The sequence below is a fragment of the Phoxinus phoxinus genome (genome assembly GCF_949152265.1).
Source record: "Phoxinus phoxinus genome assembly, chromosome: 12".
NCBI classification, from domain to species: Eukaryota; Metazoa; Chordata; class Actinopteri; order Cypriniformes; family Leuciscidae; genus Phoxinus; species Phoxinus phoxinus.
The window spans coordinates 16,413,795-16,436,483 of NC_136887.1; the positions used below are offsets into that span (position 1 = coordinate 16,413,795).

Genomic DNA, 22,689 nt, shown 5'->3' on the forward strand with positions numbered 1-22,689 from the left:
TAAAAAAAAAAAAAAAAAAAAAGGATTCTTGGAACATAAAGTTTAAAAGAGCAACCTTTTGTGTAACATGTTTTTAAGGTCAATTTTATGCATCCTTGCTGAATTAAAACACAACGATAATACAAATCTTACTGACCACAGAATTCTGGAGTTTATAATTATAGAAATAAAGCCATTCTTGTAATATCTATTCAATGACTGATTCATCAGCCATAACAATGAATAAATTAAAAATCTTCATTTGGGGGGTTTTCCTCAGCAAATACTGATACATGCAATTAACTGTGATTAATATGATTAATTAAACCACGTATTATAATAAAGTAATGGATTTGATTAAAAAAAATTAATTGACTGACATCCCTACTATTTGCATACCAATGCAAAACGGTTTAATCACGTACGTAACTTGCTGAGATGTTTGCATTTACAATTCTAAGCTGCATTTAAGAGCTTAGACTAAAAAGAGATATGAAAACCCATGTGTCCTCTGTGCCAGTCAATCCCATCGTCTTGAATGGCCTGAAAGGGCACAGCTTAGAAGAGATAATCAAGGAATATATAAAGAAATCTTTTCTGCCCCAAGCCAACCATTGGTCCTTTTGCAAATTCATCTGCAGCCTTCAGAGGGATTTAGCATTATATCTTAAACTCTTCAAGAGATAACCAAATCAAATGAATGGGGGAGATATGTTTTACTAAACTATTTAATAAACCAAGCAATTGTTTTTTTAAATAAAAAAAATACTGTAATCCAGTGTCATGTGACTTAGTGTCTTCATTGCACAGCACTGTAAGCAATAACCGTGTAAAAAGCCTATAAATGAACAGTATATTTGGGTGCGTTATTGCTGTGCTATTCCAAAGTATCTCCACATGATGGAAAATGAGCTTTGGGTAGTTCGAGCCCAGAGAACTGCGTTTATTGGCAGACAGGTAATCGCTCTAATGGGCTATTTCTAGACGATTAAGAGTCATCTTTTGTGTTTTATTTTTATTGGAAAAAGAAAGCAAGGGAATCTAACCCAGAGCGGTGCATAAATAATTTTGAAGCGTAAATCACGTCCTTACATGAAATTAGAACATAGTTAAAGAAGAGGAGGGGTTGGAAGCATTGCATCTCTGCAGCAAGAAGCCTAGAATACCCAGAACTATTAGAAAAGGCGGCAATCGCACACCTAATGTATTTGAGGGCAATCCACTTGAGATGGGCTAAATGCCACGCTTGATGCTATATCTTAACTTAATGCTTTGTCAATATTTATTCGCCGCCGTGATGATCGTGAGGTTCTGTAGCTGTGTGTGGTCTTCAGCCTCCTTTAAGTATCGGCTCTCCTGTGGCACATATGTCAATTTGTCTGGTGATTTATGATGTTGACTAACTGAGCTGGTATCACCTAACTCATTCGGAGAGAGGCTGTACGGGATACTTGGCAGGCGTCCACTTTGTAATGGGAAAAGCAGTAGGCAAGCATAACCCTCATGAGGCAGCCAGGAAAGATGAGAAAATAAGTGGGTCAAGCACTAGGCACAAGGGCACGAGGATGGAACAGGACCTATGAAATCAATGCCGCTTTCTTCAAGAGTTGCTTTTGTGGGATATCGAACACTGCAAAATGTGTAGCAGAGCGGCGGCTGACAGGGACGAGGTGATATCCTTTTATATTTAGCTTTGATTATTTCATCCTCTTGTGATGGCAGTCATTTAAACACATAACAGCCGACAAGGTTCATATTGTCTCCCCCGCCACGCTATTCTTCTCCAGCCCTGGAGCGTGAGGAGTAATCACGGATTCTCTCTGTGTGTAGACTTTGGCGCCACCAGGAACAAAGCTGTGCGTTAGGAGCATCCTGTGATATCCAAAGCACTTTTGCACAAAATTCCCACTTTGTTTAATGACACCACGGCGAAGGAACATTTTTGGCTTTAATGGAAAACATTTCCCGAGACAAACCCCATTGCCAAAACGACTATGTTGTGTATTCTACACGGATACCTGAGGTGTCCAGCGAACAGCGGATCTCTCACCTCGCTGACAAGATGTCACTGTTTCAAACAGAAGAACCACATCAGAGACGCAGCATGCTTCTCCCTCGACTTGAAATCATTTATTTATTGCATTCTGGCCATGGGCATATTGCCTCTGCTACTCTCAACCCTAAATGTACTGTACTTGTAGCAGTGCCTTAAACATTTCACCGCTTACTACAGGTGTGTTTTCTCAAAGATAAGCCATTTTGCTCTAGGTTAACCTTGTTATCTACCTTACATTGCAGTGTTAGGTTTATCTTGAGTTAGCACTTCCTTTGGTGCCTTGAGGTCTCCCACAGGCAAAAGAGAGGATGTCTGGCTCATCAACTGCTTTCTCATTACACTTCTTTTTTAGTAACAATACAACACAATAAAGACTAAGGCAAATTGTAGGGCGTTATCAAGCCTAATGAACATCCCATGAATCAATGGAACGGAACAGAGGGAATTAAATATAGGAGATTTATCCAGAACAGTGCGATACTTTCTAGACTGGCTAGATATTAGCATTTTCTGATGCAAGAAACAATGCCACAGGGGAATTTCACTGTGAATGAATTATGTGTGCCCAAATTTCTAAATTTTAATGCCAATGGCGCAAATATGGTCGTCTAGCAAAGGGTTATTTTCCTAAAAAATAAAGGCAGTAAAGGCACTAAAATTCAGTTGTCGATATATATATTTTAACGTTTTTGAAAGAAGTCTCTCACGATTACCAAGGCTGCATTTGTTTTATCAAAAATACAATAAAAACAGTAATATTAGTAAATATTATTAAATTTTTAAAATGTATCCCTGTGATAAAAAAGCTGAATTTTCAGCTTCAGTACTTCAGTCTTCAGAGTAATATCATCCTTCAGAAATCATTCTAATATGCTGATTTTCTGCTCAAGAAACATTTCTGATTAATATCAATATTAAAACAGTTGTGCTGTTTAACATTTTTTTGTATCAATTTTTTAATTATGCTTTGATGAATAGAAAGTTAAAAAGAACAGCATTTATTTGAAATAAAAATATTTTGTACCATTATAAACGTCTTCACTGTCACGTTTGAGCAAATTAATCGATCCTTGCTGAATAAAATTTCTGTAAAATAAAATAAATTACATATTTTCGTATATGCAGACCCATTTTTTTCTATATATGAGTGTGATATTATAAAAGACAAGCTTCCAAATTTTGTATAATTCGTTTTTACATTGCCAATGTACTTGTAAGTGATACAATATATACAATATATTGATCTGATATTAACTTAAAACCTGATGAAAAACATCAAATTCAACATTTAATCTCTAGGCCGGTCTTAGAACGCAGAATGAATCAGTAATAAATGTAAAACTGTAAATGTAAAACACTACTTAGAACTTTTCGATGGGCCCCCAAGCATCCCCTGACCCCAGTTTGAAAACCTCTGCACAAAAGGAATGACACAAATCACGTAACACCACAATTGGGCAAACCAAATTATGTGCCACAATTGTTGAGTCAATTTGCCCCTATTTGTCTGATTGCCAATTCAAGTACTGTATGATTTTCCCAATCATGGCTATACTGATGTAATCCGTTGAAGAAATCATAGCAATCATAGCTTTAATATTGTGTGTGAAATTAGACTAGAGACACTGCTTCTGCAAGGCCATATGGGATGCAGCACAGCAAGAGGTCCGTCTGTCGTATACGAGATGAAAGCATACAGCAAATATAGAAAATGGCAAAATACATGAAAAAAATCAAATTTCTATATATCTACGGTTAACCAACTGAGAGCAATACAAAGCAATTGAAGGACGTTTCGCAATTGCTGCTTCTGTAGAAGCAGGGGAAAAAAGAATAAAACTGCTAGAAGGAGACGGTTTCCAAGCCCTCTTGCATGATTTTAGTAAATGGTTTAATTTGATATAAATCATCGTCGAGCTAGATGGGGGAATATCTCATTTACAAATTGTGTCCTCATTTGTTAGTGGCACGGCACCTCAATTACCCGCCAAGCAGCTTTTTATTTATTCATGCGCACAAAGTCATGTATTCATGAGGATTAAGCAGAGACTCTCACAGAGACTGGCAGCCACAGACAGCATATTTTAACAGAAGGGGAAAATCTGACACAGATTAAACTATAAGTAGATGGGGGAGAATGGAGGACCCGTGGCTTTGTGCATTCATAGGTCAGTGCTTGGTCAGTTTCCCAAACAGCTCCATTCTGAGAAATCATCCTCCGAAAGAAAAGACTTGGGGCACAAACTTAAAAGTATAGGTCATCCAAAAATGAAAATTCAGACATACTTTACTCACCCTCATGTTGTGTCAACCTCCTTTCTTACCATGGAACGCACAAGGCGATGTTTTTGAATAAAGTGAAAGTGAATGGGGACAGTGTTTAAGGCTCCAAATGGCAATAAATCAGTGGTTCTTCAATAAAAAAACACTACTTATTGTTTTTTATTATAGTACAATAAATGCAAAGTGGTAATTACGACATTGTGCGTTGTTATAAAAAAAATTCTGAAGCCATACATTAGGTTTGTATGAGAAACGCACAGAAATTTAAATTGTTTTTCAACAACCTTACGTTTATGTGAGAATAGCGTATGATTTGTGAATGAATCATTCGTTTGATTCATTGAATCATTGTTTTTGGTCAACAGCTGGAGAGTAAGATCCTCATTGAACAACAGCTATTGTGTGACTTCATAAGACTTCAAGTACATGAGTCAAATGGACACTTATTTGATCTTTCTATGATACTTTTGAATTATGTTTAAAGCTTGAAAGCTCCAGTCTCCATTCACTGTCAATGCATGGAAAATAATGAGGTATGAGTAATTGATGACAGCATTCTCATTTTTGGCTGACCTGAGAATAAACCTGGTCATGTGGATAAAAAAAAAGAAAAAGATGTACTGTACACTATATCCGAATAGGAATGCATCCCTGTTATGCCAGTTTAATGAATTCCCACTGTATTGTACATGCACAGTAGAGGGGGAGGTGATGTAGTGACATTGTGTAGGAGAATACGGAGAGTGAATTGGTGTAGCTATTTGTGTGAATGATTTTTATAATAAACCACATGACCGCATTAAAACATACAGTGCAGCTTGAAATGCGCCACAGGACAAATACTCATTCTTGTTACTTGAAAGCGAGGAACACCAGAATTCTCAATTTGTCTTCCTGGCTCGCTATCCTCATCAGGAAATCCTGGTTATTTTTTTCTTTTCTCCAGCCTGTACTCAAACCCACATTAGACACATTTATCAGGATTCAGCAACACCATTATGACAGGCCTTATCAAATTATCTGCCGGCACAACTGGCTGTGAGTGAAGAATTAGAAACACTAACTTCACTGAGGAATGCAATTTGCTTGGATCTAGCGTGTCGAATGCTCGCGAGTGTGGCGCGGGGCCCAGTGGAGCGTTAACAGAATGGTCGCTGCATCCTGATTGGCTGTCTGTTGGGACAGATGTCCTCATGTCGCTCCGACTCGAGAGGTGGATGTCCCTGCAAGCCATGACAGATGCTCCGAAAGGTAAAACAGATGGAAGTGACTCGGGGAGCGTGCGGCTATGGGCAGTTAAGTTGAGGAATAATGGGAATAATCATTCTAAAAAAGCAAAAAGCTGCTCATCACAAAGAAGAAAAGGGGTCCGTGTCCGTGCATACCCAGACAGCCCGGCAAAGGGACAGACACAAAACTCCTGAGAATGATTAAAAGCGTCTCCCACTGTTCGGCACAGGCAGTTATAATCAGATGCTCTGCTCTGCTACCCAGTATTTCTCAGACAGGGGAAGAACAGGTGTGCATCATCACACCGGGATCCAAATATGCAAACCAGCTCCCAAGCTCAAGAGTGTTTTCCGGATGTTGCTAAGAAATGGAGTGTAAAATGCCTAATTAAATACACCTTGTACACCGTGTTTGCTTAGAATTATAAATTCAAAATACCTTTGGCATAATGAAATGCCTACTAGCAATCTTAATAGGACGATTAGTCACAGGACAGGCCAGTTTGAAAAACGTGTGCTTTGATTTAGCGCTAAGCAGAACCATAATGCAGCGTTATGCGTCTTCCTGAAAAATCAGTCTGGCTTGGTGGCGTGTGTGCCACGGAGGACGTTGCATTACTGATATGAATCGCAGCCGGCTTGTGTTTTTGCTCCTTCAGGTTCTCTCATTATTAACTTATGAAACCCTCTTCACAGGCGAGTTTAAAAATGAGACAGCAATACAGAGCGGGCGCATTTCTCTGAAAATAAGGGCCCAGGCATTCATTGGATAAACACGGGACCTGGTTTATGGGTTCTACCTGCGGGTTGCCATTGGAGACACGGTGTCTCTACAAAGACATGCATAATTAACTGAAACTGTAGAGTGTGGAGGTGTAAAAGAGATCTACGAGCTGAAGCGCATCAAGGCGTCTATTATCAGTCGAGCATCTCTCGTCATTAGAATGCAAATCTAAAATTTCAAGGACGAAACCCTCATCAACTGGTGCAATAGTCCTCCGCTGTCCTCAAGCTGGGCCCTCACGCCATACCTTTGCTCTGTGGTTTGCAACAGCCTAATGCTGTGTTTCGCTTTCCCGCGTGTGTGTGCCTTAGCATGCCTTGCCTCGTTTGGAGTTGCATTTTTACACTGACAGCAGGTCTGATCATCAATTATTATAGCTCACTGGCTCTAAAATGGGCATATCCCCTGGTGTGACACTTGCATCTTTGACCATGGGCATGAGAGAGCGGGAGACGGGGGAGAGTGAGAGAGTTAGCCCAGAAGAGCAGTGCGCCCGCATACACAGTGACATCAGGCATCAAAGTGGCAGAGGCGAACGGCCATGCCGCAAGACAACATCTGCCTCCCACCGTGGCCGACTAGTTAAGCCAACTACACAATCAAGGACACGCTCGGCTCCTCTTTTAAAAACCACTGCAGGCTTCCTGTAAAAAATCAAACTAAAAGTTCCACCATTGTAACAGAAAAAAGAATGTAAAAATGCAACAGTAAAACCTTTTAAAGTGGTTTAATGTTAGACATTTTAATGCTGTGGAAAAATATATTAGATTTTACCTCCAAAGGAAATTGGAATTTTAAATTACTGTAAAATTTATGTTTTGGAAGTAAAAAAAAAAAAAATTGCTTGTAAGCTAAATTAATGAATAAATAAATAACTATAAGTTGGACTTAATTAATGTAGTCTACACGTTATACATGTTATTTCATAATTTTAAAGTACAAAATATTAGTTTTCACGAAGGTTGGTATATTAATATTATAATACATAGTTTTGGGCTATACAATATACAGGCACCACATTCATGTAGCATACACAATATAAGCAGGCACATAATGAAGTGAAAAGACACAAGTATGGCAACCCATACTCAAAATCTCTACATCTAACCCATCCAAGTTAGTGCACACACATTAGGAGCAGTGAGTAGTGAACACACACTGAAAACTGTGCACACACACACACGGAGCAGTAGGTGGGGGTTAGGTGCCTTGCTTAAGTCGTTTTCTGCTGGTATTGAGAATCAAACCTGCAAACATTGGGTTACAAGTCTGACTCTCTAACCATTAGGCCACAACCACCCTGAAATTGTTTTGTTTTATTTTATTTATTTTAGGTTTCAATTTATTCTCAGTGGTAATGCCAATGAGTTGCAACAACTGCTTTTGTAAAAAAAACGTAATTGCATAATTCCATACTGTAGATCTTGATTAAATCACACTGTTTAGACCCATAGTAGCACAGTTAATGATGAGACTTAATCAGCGCACACCAATACAGTCTACCCCCCTTTGACTAGAAAGCAAGAATGTGGTAAATAAAGATTTATATACAGTATGGTTCAGCATGGAACATTTTACATGGTGTGACAGATGTTGAACAGCTGAAACCCCTGGGAGTTACGACCGCCTGGAATGAGAGCAAATCAATGCAACCAAGCAGGTGTGGAGAAGAATCAGGGCATAGGGACACTCGTAGCTGGTCGCTTCTGCGGCTAGTGGTGCACTTTGGTGGCTGGCCTCGACGCATACGGCGCAAAGTGGCAGGCAACTGCTTGACCCTCCTGGTCCTCCACTGCCTGGAGGTCCCACAGATGTTTGGTGGCAGCAGCATGGCCTGCAAACTTGACCATGGCAAATGTGATGAATGCACCAGTTCTTCTGTGCACAACTCTGCCAGGCCTCCATGTTCAGTGTCAAGCCCTCAAAATCTCCTGTCATATTTTGTTAACCCAAACATTTCCTGCCAGGGCAAGTCTAATCCATCCTCTGTGTGTCCCAAATGAAATCCTTTTCCCTCTACTCAGCAAAGCTCCCTTGTTCCCACACTCCATCTGTCTGTGTTACTGGCCCCAAGCTCTTTCTGAAGTCATCCATTTGTTTGAGAATACCAATTTATCAAAGAATCAGTGCTAACATTGATCACTGGACCACAGGGTGCCACCAAGTAATCCGGTTCCTGAATGCACACGCACACGCGCCTAGATTAGATCCCACTGACCTGTGTGAAGATAAAGGACTAGGAGCTAAAAAAAACCATTACTTATTCACATTCGATCGGCCTCATATTTTCTGCGTCTCGCTCCTTTCGTTAATAAATTGGAAATACAGCAAGCTATGTTTTGCTTTGATATAACAATATCACAATTTTTCAATTCAACCATCCTAAATGGACCAGATGCCTTATACTGTAGGTAGATCGAAATGCCCTAGTTTACAGAAGAATTTGCACATTTGACTTCATGAATAAGCAATACACGATTTTTACTAATAACAAAATCTAAAATGGCCTCAATGCGTGTCAAAGCTATGGTTATTAACAAGACATAAAAAAAATATTAAAAAAAATCAATAGAGTTAGTGTCACCAAAAATACAATCTCTAAGATGCTGAGTCTGTTTAGCTCTAAAAGAACATATTGACGCTCGGTTATTTTGGTCAATAAGCCTATTTGAGGCCCATCTTTATCCTTGGCACTGTCTGCATAAGAAAAATGAGAAAGAGGTGAGGACATGCATTTTAATCAATTCGCTGTGGCATATTTTAGAGACCCACTTCTCTGTATAAACACAATTGTCCTAACATTAGATGCTGGTAAGTAATCACACATAATTTGAGTTAAAATATCATATATAAATAATATAAAATACTCTTAATTTGGGCTCTTGAAGCAAATGTCATTAAATTCATGTTTTATCAGCATTGCGAAAACAACTACATTAAGTGAATAAAAATGAAGGTTAAGCTGAATAAAAAAAACTATGATATGCTTTTTTTCTAATTTAATAGTGCAACATAACTCCTGCCTGATATGCTCTTGGTCCTCCACATGCTGTCAAAACAGTGATGACCCGCCGAGGCATGGACTCTACAATACCCCTGAAGCCGTCCTGTGGTATCAGGCACCAAGCTGTTAGCAAGCAGATCTTTCTGTAGGATGTGAGGTGGAGCTGTCATGGATCAAACTTGTTGGTCTAGCTCATTCCACAGATGCTCAATTGAAATGAGATTTGGGGAATTTGGAGGACAGGGCAACACCTTGAACTCAAGCAGTTCCTCAAACAATTCTTGAACAATGTGTGCAGTGTGGCAGGGTGCATTATCCCTGCACTTCTACCAGGGAACACCGTTGTCATGAAGGGGTGTACCTGGTCTGCAACAATGTTTACGTATGTGGCGCATGTCAAATTTACGTCCACATGAATGGCCAGACCCTGGGTGTCCCAGCAGAACATTTCCCAGAGCATCACACTCCCTCCATCAGCTTGTCGTTGTCCCACAGTGCATCCTGGTGCCATCATTTCTCCAGGTGAACGGAGAAGGAGAAATGTACACGGCCGTCCATGTGATGTAAAAGAAAACGCGGCTCATCAGACCTTCTTCCACTGCTCCAAGGTCCAGTTCCGATGCTTGTCTGCCCATTGTAGGAGTATCCAGCCCATTGTATTGGTATTCTGATCGGTCTGCGGATACGTAGCACCATACACAGGAGTGCAATGATCAATGATATTCACTTCAACCGTGACTGGTCATAATGTTTTGGCTCATCAGTATATTTAGTCTAAATAGACTATTCCATTCTACAGTTTTTTTGAGAACCAATCCAAAGGTTTTTAGGATGTACTGTTTGTATTAGAGACCAACATTCTTGTCAAAGCTATCTATAAGAAATGGCATTTAATAAAACATCAATGTATACATTTTTCAGTGGCTTTCTGTGTTTTCCTGCTGCATCTGAATGGGAAAGGTTTGGCTGTTTGTAACTATCCCTTGCATGGCGAATTGAGCAGGCTGGATTCTGTACACGTCAAGGAGGTGAGTGTTTCTGAAGGATGATAGACTTCTAACAAAATGCGTTTGATTGATGGAACTGGAGTCTGCAGTCCTGGTTCTGTTCACAAAGTGAATCAAGACCATGAAAAATTGATGTGTATCCAAGACATATATCCTGGCATTTTAATGCTTTGATAATGAGCTGCTCTACATATTTCTCTGGCAACCATACATGAAAGTGGCCACTGAAATCATGCCATTTGGGAGAAACCTAATCAAAATGACATTTAGATGATGATGAAGTCTCAAAGTGTCATGAACAGAAGTGCCTTTGCAGTCCATGTTCCAGTCATGGTTGGTCTATTAAATTCCTTAATATGTTATAAGAACAAGCATTAGGTCTAACAGTAGAATATTACATATATCACTGCTATATTTATTTAGTAAATTACTATTATTATTTTTATTATGCTTTTTTTATTGATGGGACCACATGTGATTTTTTTAAATATATATTTGAAGTTATCAATCAATCAATCAATCAATCAATCAATCAATCAATCTTTATATTATAATAATTTGTAGTATTATTATTAAGTGTTGTCCATATTTACAAAATAACTATACATTTGAAATATACATATATTTAGAAAAATAATAATTGAAAAACTTTAAAAAAGTCAATGTGAGCCATCATTCTCTCACGCTATTTATGATTCTATGACAAATGATAAATCCATATATTCCACGAGTTGTGTAAAAAAAAAAAAAAAAAAACCCACAGAAGTCTGTTGCTATGTGCCATAAAATGTTTTAAACAAATTTGTCCAGCTATGTGAGATGTTCTACAAAATCGATCCTATTAGTTGTTGAAGTTTACTTTGAAAGTCAGGTCCAACCTTCAGAAAATTCTCCACTATCAAACCTGTCGATTCTGAAAGCCTGTGGATTACTCCTATTGCAGAGGGCGCATGCATATTTAATTATCTGATAGTTTGTAAATCTGTATTTCTTTCAGTCTTCATTTTTTTCAAGAGCAGGTGAATTCGATTTTCAGAATCACACTACTTGTCAGAAAAATGAGACACATCGACTTGATAGGCAGTTGTTAGCAAGTGCTTTTGAGCTCGGTGTTTGAAGTTCCCCCACAGAGTTCCGAATAGTTTATCCAGAGATGCAATCAAACGTGACAGCTATTGATCCATCCTCCAAATCAGACATGAGACTTACTGAACATGTTAACAAGCACCAGATAGCTGTTTTAATTGTCAGAGCCTTTGAAATCCCAGTCAGAGAGTTCTGCGGTGGTTTTCATGCAGTACTTGTGTTCATACAGAAAGTGCTTCATATAATGTCCAGGAGGACATATTCTTGACTGTTGGACTAAGAATATTTTGGCAGGATATTTTATCGGCAAAAGGTATCTGCTTCTCATTAAACAGTTATTTAATCCCCTTTATACATTTTAATTAAAAAGTTAATCTGACGATTTCAAACCAATAAATGGTTATGGAAATTCGCTCCGTGTACTCAAACTAACAGAATATTTTGAAGACACAGACCGAAGGAACACATACACTAACACACTGTAAAAAATATTGTTGGTTTAACTTAAAGTACGTTACCTGGTTGCCTTATAATTTTGAGTTAATTGAAATTAATAATTTGAGTTAATACAATGGAGATACAATGGTTTAATCAACAGAAACTCAATATATTTTTATCTGGACCACATTAATTATAACATTTTCTATATATAATTACTTCGATTTGACAAAAGAAAAAAAAGTTGTGATAACAAATCATGAATACATATATATACATAATCAGATATAAAAAATAGAATAGAAGGGTGAAACCAAAGCTAAATAAATATGCACTATGAATAAACACATTTTTCTAATACATTTCTTATACATTTGAACATTTCAAGTTGTATAAATTACCTTTTATGATAACAAATGAATTAACAATGAACAAATTATGAATTAATTAATAATAAAATGCTCTAAAAGTATGCATATTTATTTATTTATTTATTTATTTATTTATTTATTTATTTATTTATTTATGTGTTTATTTATTACGTTTGCCATTTTCCCCTGCAGCAAAACACAGCTGCTTAATACACTGTTTTTGGAGCTTTCTTGCGTGACACATTTCTAACTCTTCCAGGGAAACAAAGGAGATTTTAGAGCTTTGACTTGACTTTCCAGATCAATACATTGTCTCCTCAAGACAACTATCAATGGCATTTGAAGTAGACTAAACACAGGTTCCCCTCAATATCAGCTCAAAGAGTGAACTCTTTCCCAAATCCCGGTTGGCTATGATGGATAAACAGATGAAACCAATCAAATCCCACCTGACCAGACCCAGACATGAAACAGGCAAAGACGGGAGAAAAAAAGGTCAAAACTGGCACAAGTAAAATGTGTAGATTCATATTGGCGCTAGTTTAATTTAACTCTGGCTTAATGCAGCGGCTGGAAATAGATTTCAAAACCCTGCAGCACAAAATCAGTTATTTGTTTGGTTTGAGAGCAGCCAACTTTGGAAATATGGTTTGGTTCAAATGACCGTCCCAATGTGATTACTGGTGTCCCGTGGAAGGCCTTTTAACAAGCATGCAAGCCAAAAAAAAAAAAAAAAAAAAAAAAAAATGAAAGAAAGAAGAAGAAGCTTTTTCATCTCAGTCGTTTCATTTCTCGTCTGTTTTTATTCCTTTTAAACTCAAGCATTCATGCATGCTGGGCCGAGGATGAGATGACATGCTATGATGGTTGAAATACAGGCACTGCTTTGATGCAGTTGTGTCATATTACAACTTGAAGTGAGATATTATGCTTAAATCAGTCAAGAGTATTGCTATTACAATGAAAAGGAACAACAGCTAAAACTGCTTGCTTTTCAGGCTGTCTCAAAATCAAGTCAGTCACTGACACATGGTTTCATCCAAAGCTCTTTGTACAAAACCTTGATGTAATATGCAGAAAATGAAACAGTTTCAGATTTATAGCCTGTTTCCCTGTTGGTAATTATCAATAATTTCTGGACGCGAGACAGCTCTGTCCCTATAAGAAGTCACAATTTGGAGTGAAAAAAAAAAACGGGAGGATTATAATTGGGAAACGGAAAACATAATGTAGTCTAATAAAGCTATATATTCATTACCGATAGCTGGATAAAATAATAGACAGCCTGATTTGATTGAATGAACACGCATTTTACGCAGCATCCCATCACTTATGCAGCGTTTATAACATTGTTTTACATGTTCCGCTTGAGATTATCCGAAAAGGCCAACCCAGCATCTGTTTACACCACTAACAGCAATAACAGCGATGCTCTGCCTAAGTGAAAGAGTGAGAGCGCATTTAATATCTTAGGCTAAACCAAGTCCATGCATGTTTCTGTTCTAAACACTGCAGTGGAAAACAATAACAAAAATTATGCATGAATGCACTCAGGGAAAGTATATACATTAAAGCTCTTACTAAAAGTGTATGGATGTTGTTCAAACTGTAATCTTATTATATTTAGAATGAATAAAATGGATTGGTTTATTTGAATTTATTTATTTTTTATACCAGATTATATATTAGGAAGGCAAGACATAAGCTGGTCACATGAGGCCATATGCTTCACATCAGGAAATCTCTTTACTAATGACACGGCGGCAACATGCTTTTAGCTGGGGAAATGAAGACTCCCCGAGACTAAATCTGTTAGACTGAAAATCTTTACATTCGAAAGCAAAAAGAACTTCATGAAGGCACTTAATAAGGTATCTGTCTTCATTAATCTGCATATATGAGTTGAGATTGTTTCATTCAGGAGCAAATCTATGAATGTGGCATTACGGCATCTATTCAGTTTTTTTTTTTTTTGTCTTTCAAATTAAAAGTTTTAGACAAAAAATATGAAAAGAAAAAACTTTTGTAAATAGTAAATTATTTTACACTACCCTTCGAAAGTTCAGGTAAAGTAAGATTTTAAATACTAATCATAATCATAATAATACTTTTTATTCAGCAAAATTCAGATTCATTAAATCGATCAAAAGTGACAGTAAATATATTTATGTTACAAATGACATCTATTTAAAATAAAGACTGTTCATTGAAGAAAAAACGAATTTTTCACGATTTCTACCAAAATATTCGGTAACACTTTACTTGAAGGGCTGTGCAAAAGACTGACATGATGACACCTTCATAATCATGACATAACACATTACCAAGACACAGACAGGTTATGATTTATTGGTTTATGTCGAGTTGTCATAACAAAGACATCTCAAACAATCACAACATGATGTCATATTTGCATTAAAAATGTCATAATTGAGCGAATGACACTTAATGACAGTTGTCATAAACATGCATAAAACCTCCTTCATATTATATCCTGATTATGAAGGTCTCATGTCAGTCTTATGCACACCCCTTCAAGTAAAGTGTACCAAATATTCTAAATGTTTTCAACATCGATATTGAATAAGAAATGTTTCTTGAGCAGAAAATGTGCATATTATAATGATTTCTGAAAGATCATATGACACTGAAGACTGGAGTAATGATGCTGAAAATTCAGCTTAAAATATATTAAAATAGAAAACAGTTATTTATAAAATGTTAATATGATACTATTTTACAATGTGGTTTTTACTGTATTTTCGATCAAATTCAGCCTTAGCGAGCATTAGAAATTGTCAGGATTCAGGCACGGAGACAGATGTAAGTGAATCTCAAACACAGCTTTATTTACTGGTGACAAAAGTGCAAGGTGAGTATAGTGAATTTAGGTGCAGGTTCCGTGAAGATCTCTTGATGCAGGGGTGATAGCAGGTAAATCAGATAACTTCAGGAGATCGTTGGAGCACAGACATCAGAGCTGGAGACAACAGAACAAGTCACAAGGATAAGAGGTTCTCAAGAGGATATACGTTACATCTGTGGAAGCAATGGTTCAGGACATCGGAATCAGGTCAGTTCCTGTTGGAGGCTTGACAAAGACTGAAATAGCAGTGAGTGTTTTATGTGTTGGTTAATGAGGTGATTGATGATGAACAGGTGTGTGTGATTAATATTCTGGAGAGAGTGATTGCAGGTGCGCCAAAGAGGATTCTGGGGAATGTAGTGACAGACGGTGAACGTGACATAACCCCCCCCTCCCACTAGGCGCGACTAGCGCCGTACAAATATACCAACAAATGGGGTGGGAGGGTGGGCATCCTGGACTCCAGGACGGTCCATGCGGAGCAGGCTGGTCAGGGGACCATGGCAGAACCGACCCCTTGGGCGGCCACGGCGGAGACGACCCTTCGGGCGGCCACGGCGGAGACGACCCTTCGGGCGGCCACGGCGGAGACGACCCTTCGGGCGGCCACGGCGGAGACGACCCTTCGGGCGGCCATGGTGGTGAGGACCCTTCGGGTGGCCATGGTGGTGAGGACCCTTCGGGTGGCCATGGTGGTGAGGACCCTTCGGGTGGCCATGGTGGTGAGGATTTTTCAAGTGTCCATTGTGGTACTGGGAACCTCGTCAGAGAGACCTCCGCGGTCCCCCTAGCAGGTATACTGCGCCCCCCCAAAATTTTAATGGGGAAATTTACAGGAAAGGGGGGTTCCAGCAGCAAAGAGGGTCTTGGGCTGGGCAGGACCGGCTCTGGCGCAGGATCAGCGGGCTCTGGCGCAGGATCAGCGGGCTCTGGCGCAGGATCAGCGGGCTCTGGCGCAGGATCAGCGGGCTCTGGCGCAGGATCAGCGGGCTCTGGCGCAGGATCAGCGGGCTCTGGCGCAGGATCAGCGGGCTCTGGCGCAGGATCAGCGGGCTCTGGCGCAGGATCAGCGGGCTCTGGCGCAGGATCAGCGGGCTCTGGCGCAGGATCAGCGGGCTCTGGCGCAGGATCAGCGGGCTCTGGCGCAGGATCAGCGGGCTCTGGCGCAGGATCAGCGGGCTCTGGCGCAGGATCAGCGGGCTCTGGCGCAGGATCAGCGGGCTCTGGCGCAGGATCAGCGGGCTCTGGCGCAGGATCAGCGGGCTCTGGCGCAGGATCAGCGGGCTCTGGCGCAGGATCAGCGGGCTCTGGCGCAGGATCAGCGGGCTCTGGCGCAGGATCAGCGGGCTCTGGCGCAGGATCAGCGGGCTCTGGCGCAGGATCAGCGGGCTCTGGCGCAGGATCAGCGGGCTCTGGCGCAGGATCAGCGGGCTCTGGCGCAGGATCAGCGGGCTCTGGCGCAGGATCAGCGGGCTCTGGCGCAGGATCAGCGGGCTCTGGCGCAGGATCAGCGGGCTCTGGCGCAGGATCAGCGGGCTCTGGCGCAGGATCAGCGGGCTCTGGCGCAGGATCAGCGGGCTCTGGCGCAGGATCAGCGGGCTCTGGCGCAGGATCAGCGGGCTCTGGCGCAGGATCAGCGGGCTCTGGCGCAGGATCAGCGGGCTCTGGCGCAGGATCAGCGGGCTCTGGCGCAGGATCAGCGGGCTCTGGCGCAGGATCAGCGGGCTCTGGCGCAGGATCAGCGGGCTCTGGCGCAGGATCAGCGGGCTCTGGCGCAGGATCAGCGGGCTCTGGCGCAGGATCAGCGGGCTCTGGCGCAGGATCAGCGGGCTCTGGCGCAGGATCAGCGGGCTCTGGCGCAGGATCAGCGGGCTCTGGCGCAGGATCAGCGGGCTCTGGCGCAGGATCAGCGGGCTCTGGCGCAGGATCAGCGGGCTCTGGCGCAGGATCAGCGGGCTCTGGCGCAGGATCAGCGGGCTCTGGCGCAGGATCAGCGGGCTCTGGCGCAGGATCAGCGGGCTCTGGCGCAGGATCAGCGGGCTCTGGCGCAGGATCAGCGGGCTCTGGCGAGATCTGGCTGGATATCTCCCACAGTGAGTGAGGAACCACACACCCACAACGTACGGTCAATGAATTTGACGAGAGGTAGGTCGAGATCATCCTGCAGCAGTATCTGGGCGAGGGGATCGTCTAACCCGCTCCAGAACTGCTGTTGAAGGAAGTCCTCATCCCATCTCCCATCCTGGTAAAGGTGCAGGAAAACTGCAGCAAATTCCTCCAGACTACTACCATTCTGGTCAAACATCGTGGAGTCCTTGGTGTTCACGGAAGTGCTGTCTGCGGGCTGTGTAGGATCCATAGCGGTATTGGTCAAGCCTTCTGTCAGGATTCAGGCACGGAGACAGATGTAAGTGAATCTCAAACACAGCTTTATTTACTGGTGACAAAAGTGCAAGGTGAGTATAGTGAATTTAGGTGCAGGTTCCGTGAAGATCTCTTGATGCAGGGGTGATAGCAGGTAAATCAGATAACTTCAGGAGATCGTTGGAGCACAGACATCAGAGCTGGAGACAACAGAACAAGTCACAAGGATAAGAGGTTCTCAAGAGGATATACGTTACATCTGTGGAAGCAATGGTTCAGGACATCGGAATCAGGTCAGTTCCTGTTGGAGGCTTGACAAAGACTGAAATAGCAGTGAGTGTTTTATGTGTTGGTTAATGAGGTGATTGATGATGAACAGGTGTGTGTGATTAATATTCTGGAGAGAGTGATTGCAGGTGCGCCAAAGAGGATTCTGGGGAATGTAGTGACAGACGGTGAACGTGACAGAAATATCTTAAAAAATTAAAAAAAATAAAATGATATATATATATATATATATATATATATATATATATATATATATATATATATATATATACACCAACCGATGGTATAGTGTACTGTACACTCTAGAAAATGCTGGGTTGTTTTAACCCAATTTTGGGTCAAATATGGACAAACCGAACCGTTGGATCAAAAATGCAATTTAAAAATTGAACCCAATGGCTGGGTTTGTCCATATTTGACCCAAAATTGGGTTAAAACAACCCAGCATTTTGTTGTGAGTAGCTTCATGAGGGCAGAATAAACTTGTGATCTTGGTAGCCCAACCACCATTGGGCATTTTTCACGTTCAGAATAAATTAATATATTAGCTAACCATAAATAGCATCTTTCTACAATGGCCATATCAGCTAGCACAACGTAAACAAAAGAAAATATTGAGGACAGCTAGTTTCCAAGCATCTTCATTGGCTGCTCTTTGCCATTAGTCATTTGGTGGCCGTACAACACATAATGCAATTGCTACCCGTTTTCCACAAGTAAAACGTCTGTGAGGGTTATTAAAGATGTAAATCAACACACACCGCAAAGCTGCATGAGTATAGATCTATAAATAACCCTTATGTAATTAATCTGACTTATTTGGAAGGAAACAATGTGACTCATGCAATTATGAAGCACACCATTACGGCAAATTAGCTTTGTATTCACCTCTTTCAAAGACTCAGCGAGGCAAGATATAATATAATTGTATATTACCCATCGTATTTCCAAACAATCCATTCACAACCAGAAAAAAATAATTTAAGATCAAATTTCCTGAGTTTGTTTGCTTGACAAAGACGTAACCACCTGGATTCGACGGCGGCGCTGATCACGAACATACACTTTAATGCATAAAACTGTTTGATGTTAAGTACAAAGGTTTGGCCGCCTGAAGGGACAGTGAAGATTTAAAAATGTTAATTGTATGAGAAGTTCCCTTTTCCCTCTGCCAGCTGTTCGGGAGGAGGGAAGCGAAGGGTGGTGGCAGAGAGACAACAACATCCATGCTAATTCGGCGAACAGCAGAAACGAGTTTTTAGCCAACCGGCCAGAGGCCGTGGCAAATTTGAGCCGCTCAGAGCAGAGTGTGGCGAAAATGAGCAAACTACACTGGTGACCGTCTGATAAAGAGAGCCCGAGGAGGCAAAGCAAAAAGGAGCCATAAAACGAATTGCCTCCTGCCTCATAAATAACAGTAACATAAATGTCACATGAACTTTATTTCGAAAGCGGGCGGTCTAATAAAGATGCTGTTTTAAAAAAGGAGCGGAGAAATACATTGTCATAAGGCGGCCGTATCCTCTGCTTTTCCACCTGCTATTACTCAAGCCGAGATGACACCCGAGACCTTGTCACGCCACCTTTTCGCGCGCAAACCTGCTTCACGTCACCTTTTTGCCTGGGTCTGCCACCGGTACTCTCTGTTCTTTCTCTCAATCCCCCTTCGTCTTGCTCTCTCTCCCTCTCTTGTTCTCACTCTTTTCAAATTGAGACGACAAGATAAGCGATTGCCACAGCTACAGCTGCCTGCTGCTCATTGATAAAACCATATCTAATCCGTCTTGGGCTCCCTACGCCTCCGATGCACTCCTCTCACAGTCTCAGAGTCTGTCAACAGAGAGGGGATCTATCTCTCTTTTTGAACTCTCAACCACGGCATCAGCTTTTATCAGTGAACTTTTGGGCTAGGAAATGGGGACCGAATGAGACGGTTGACTTCTTTTCTCGTCGAGCGCACGCTGGGGGTCCCGCCGTGCTCGAGGGGACGGCGTCAGCCTTTTCTCTTATGCTTTTACGCCATCCCGACCCTCCGTATATCGTACTCTTCTTCCTATTATATATAAATGACATGATTTTTATCAACAGCAAATAATCTTGGGATAAAAGCGCATGATGTATTTTTCATTTTGAGCAATGTTGGATTGCGCATGTTTATTCATGATGAGGCTGTCGGTTTGGAAGCTTTCAGGTTTTTTAGCTCGTGCTTTGACAATAGAATAAATGATAGATTTTTTGGTGCAAAGAATGGTTTGCTTGAACGGATGAAGTTGAAGTGAAAAGAAACAGTGCGATAAGAATATTGACTTCAGAATTCCCTCTCGTATTTCTTGCTATCATTTGCTGTCTGTTGTAAATGAATTACCTGACAGCAATTTAGCCTCCAGATAGAGGGAAAAAAGAAATATAAAAAAAAATGAATGTCCACTTTGCCAATTAACCCAGTTCCCAAATGACACGAACGTCGTGCTCCCATTTACAAGGCTGATTTTATGAAGCCGGAGATGCATCCATTGCAGAATATTAATGAGCCACAGAGCAATCACTTAGCATATGCAAATCACTGCTAGTGTTATAGTTTGTTCCTTTCTACAGGATGATGCACAGAAGCAGCCCATTATCCAGCCTGTTGTTATCTCTCAGTGTATGAAATAAATAGTAAAAAAATAATAATACAAGGTCATATATGAAATTATTCATTTGTGGACTGTTTACAAGCCTACATATTACATCTTACACTATAACATCTTTGAACATCAAAAATGTATTACTTAGGAAAACCAAGTTATTTTTCATGCTAACTACCAAGTTAGGGAGTAACTAACTCAAAATAATATATTTTCCAAAAAGTAGCGATGTGGTGTGACACAATGCTATTTTGATGTCATAATATTTTGCACAGCTTGACAAATGAGGCAATAATCAATGTTTTACAAGAATATGTCTCTATTAATAGAACTTGTAATACCCAAAAATAAAAAATCTGTCATTAACTATTCACCCTTGTGTAGTTCCAAACCCGAAACACAAATGATTTGTTTTGGCCAGAGGTGCAGGTGCGCTAAATGTCAAAACGCTTCCCACAAGGCTATCGGCTCTCACACAACTTGAGAGATTTCTGATCAACACACACACACACACACACACACACACCCACACATATATATATATATATACAGTATAGAGAACATCAAATAAGATATACAAAAGCTCAAACTTGCTTGCTTGATGCGCAAGAACAAACATCATTGGTTCTCACAAATCAACAAGGAATGTTTGAGCTCCAGTTGACAATATTTAATGTGCTCTATTAATTTGAGTTGATCAGTGTTTATATTCTAATTAAAGCTTAAATTAAATCCTAATTAAATCACCAATGGTGTATTTTCAAAAGACTTTTTTTAAACTGCTTGATTCATATGGATATATTTTATGATTTCTTTATAAACATTTGAAGCATACATGTTAAATGGCTTTCAATGGAGGGAGAGAAATCTTCATTGTGTTTCAAGGTTGATCAAAAAGTATTATGCACAGTATTTTTTTTTATGAACCTAAACTAAATTTACTGTATTGATCATACAATTGATTTTAATTGGAAAGTTATCTCAACTAAGTAACACTCAAAAAAGCCCATGTAAAAAAAGAAAAGAAAATTGTGTGTGTGTGCGTGTGCGTGTGTGTGCGTGTGTGTGTGTGTGTGTGTGTGTGTGTGTGTGTGTGTGTGTGTGTGTGTGTGTGTGTGTGTGTGTGTGTGTGTGTGAAAATGGGTGTCATATGACAATACTGTACAGTTTATAAGACGCACACATTAATATGAAAAACAGGGATATAAATGCATGGATACAGCTCGGTTTGGGAGAACATGTTGCATTATCATAGACAGCGGGCCGGTTCAACAACAGCTAATCTAAGAGCAAAGACTGGCCATCATGTGTATGTAAATAGCTTGGCAGGGGTAAAGCTGAAGAATTGCATTCATTCTTACACAACACTGTGAGTGTCACAGCTCTGCTGCAGTGCAGAATGCAAGACGTGTGCTTCAGTAAGAGATGCTATTGTCTCATTTATGGACCAGACAGAGAGGATATCTGCAGGTGTATGCAAGCCAATTTATTTCACTCCTGTGCCTTTTTTTCCCTTCAAACTTGTGTTGCCTCAAACAACATGAATAAAGTTATGGTAATCCACTGATATTATTGATGTGTAAGCCAGAAAGAGATGAAGAGATTTGTGTTGATCACAGTCTCCCCACAGTTTCCTGATGATGATGCTGAAATGAACCCTGGAATCAAAGGATCCACCAGCCGCACTGGACCGTCCTACGGTTTTTCTGAGATACAAGGCCTTTACATCCCAGGGTTACGGCAGGAATCAAACACAAAGACCACTTTATATGCTGCATGATGAAGAAGATCTACCAAGCTTACATTCACAAAGAGCAGTCGGTCATACTAATGGCCGTGCGATATAGACAGAGTAGCCCAGCAGTAAATACTAACCAGCTCTTTTGCGCCTCATTAAACAATAACAACTTGAGCAAATAAACACCCTCCCTAAACATGCATTATTTGCTCCGCAAAGCACTACTGCAGAGGGCAGCATAATGTTCACTTAGCAGAAATGTGCCCTATAAACTCTACACATTTCTATTCTTGCACCAGTGCAGATGGAAACAAATTTACGTAGGGGAACAATAGAGATTTATTGGATGAGATATATAAATGAATGGTCAGATTTTAACTGGAATAGATGTCCATCGATTTGAAGTATGGAACTCAAAACTCGTACTGATTCATACGCAAGATAAGAACATAAATGGAGAGTTCAGGTTCATAGCGGCTATGTTATTTTTCCGTCTTGTTTTTGAGTAAAAAAAAAAGAAAAGTGATAAAAGTCAGATATATGGAGATATATTATACGAATATTTATGT

At 40.4% G+C, this 22,689-nt stretch overlaps 1 protein-coding gene across 1 annotated transcript in view; it reads right to left on the bottom strand.

The window, feature by feature from the left end:
- The window catches only part of pcdh11 (protocadherin 11), a 178,456-nt gene that overhangs the window by 51,268 nt on the left and 104,499 nt on the right, over positions 1 to 22,689 (bottom strand). The gene's annotated exons all lie outside the window — the stretch shown is intronic.